The sequence below is a fragment of the Rutidosis leptorrhynchoides genome, chromosome 10, assembly GCF_046630445.1.
Source record: "Rutidosis leptorrhynchoides isolate AG116_Rl617_1_P2 chromosome 10, CSIRO_AGI_Rlap_v1, whole genome shotgun sequence".
Taxonomy (NCBI): Eukaryota; Viridiplantae; Streptophyta; class Magnoliopsida; order Asterales; family Asteraceae; genus Rutidosis; species Rutidosis leptorrhynchoides.
Genome location: NC_092342.1, coordinates 40,065,837 through 40,067,567, shown reverse-complemented (window position 1 = coordinate 40,067,567; position 1,731 = coordinate 40,065,837). Strand labels below are relative to the sequence as shown.

The window sequence follows — 1,731 nt, the reverse complement described above, 5'->3', positions numbered from 1 at the left end:
TTTAGACTTTTAAGTTTTGACGTTTTTCTTTCTTATTTTTAGTTTTTGAAGTTTTTCGACGCGTTTCTTTTTCTCGACGAAAAATTATTTTAAGCGATTAAATTGATAGACATCCAAATTTTCTGATTCGTAGTAATAGTTAGATTTGTTAGTGACGAGTTGTGGGCTTCCGATTTAAAGATCCTGGCTACCTCCTACATCTATTGGCTATTCGAAACGTGGGTAAAATAAGAAAAGTCTATTAATTTGATAACTTATATAATTTTTATTTTTATAACTAATAGGATATTCAGTGAATGCATCGAGCAAAACGTTCACCACCTTTCATACGTTCACCACCTGTAACTCGATCAAGACATCTAGCCAATATTGTCGCCATTGATTTTTCTTTAGAATCATCATCTAGTCGAACAAGTACTCCAATTCAAAATTCTGATAATCCATTTTTTGAACCCGACTTCACAATTGAGAACCCGGAGGATATTCAAGGACAATTCCAAGATCCAGAACCACTAATCATTCCCCCTGAACCACAAACCATTAAATCAGAATCTTCTAGTGATTCGGATTCAACAAATTCAAATATGGAAGAAACAGAACCTCAAAGTATGGAAGACCGAATTAGAGCCACACGCATGGGCCAGGGTCACGCCATTATTAAGCCAGATGTTAATGCGTCAGATTTTGAAATCAAAGGACAAATCCTACACATGGTCACTAATCAATGCCTATTTAGTGGTACAACAAAAGAAGATCCAAACGAGAAGTTGAGGATGAAACTATTTATCTTATGTTGTTTCCCTGGACTTTAAAAGCAGAAGCCAAAGATTGGTTAGAATCGTTACCTGAAGGAGCAATTGACACATGGGATGTTTTAGTTGAGAAATTTCTTAAAAGATTCTTTCTGGCATCTAAAGTCGTGAGACTTCAAGGAGAAATTGCCACGTTCGTGCAAAAGCCAAATGAAACGTTATATGAGGCATGGACAAGATTCGGAAGGATGTTGAGAGGATGTCCTCAACACGGTTTAGATACTTTTCAAATAGTGCAAATATTTTACAAAGGCGTCGACATCGCCATACGATAAGACATCGACACAGCAGCTGGTGGTTCCATTATGAAGAAAACCGCAATCAAAGCTCACAAGATAATTGATAATATAGCCTCCCACTCTCTTGAGTGGCATCAGGAAAAAGATATCTTTCATTCATCTAAAGCGGCTAGAGCCAATTCTAGCCATGACTTTGATTCTTTTTCCACAAAAATAGATGCTTTCGAAAGATGAATGGAAAAGATGAATAAAGATATTCACGCAATACGAATCAGTTGTGAGCAATGCGGTGGACCACACTTAACGAAAGATTGTCACATCGAGCAAACGATGGAACAACGTGAGAATGTTTCCTGCATGAACCAAAGGCCGGAAAATAATTATCAAAATAATTATCAACCGCCAAGGCAAAACTTCAATCGAAATCAAAACATTCTTTACAATCCACATGGACCCAACAATAACTCGTATAACCAACAAGGTCCGAATAACCAACCAACTCAAAACAACACTTTCAATCAACAAAGACCTAGCTTGTATAAACCACCACAACAAACCGAAGAGAAAAAGTCAAATCGGGAAGAAATGGTACAAAAGCTAGTTGAATCTCAAATACAATTTATTGCAACTCAAACCTAAACGAATGAGAGGTTTGATCAGTCATTTAGAACTCAACAAGC

At 36.8% G+C, this 1,731-nt stretch overlaps 1 non-coding gene across 1 annotated transcript; it reads right to left on the bottom strand.

Moving 5' to 3' along the window:
• Positions 1–922: 922 nt before the first annotated feature.
• On the bottom strand, positions 923–1,029 carry LOC139873924 (small nucleolar RNA R71). The gene has a single exon (XR_011767635.1). It is a non-coding gene; the product is annotated as a small nucleolar RNA R71 (small nucleolar RNA).
• Between the last annotated feature and the right edge of the window lie 702 nt (positions 1,030–1,731).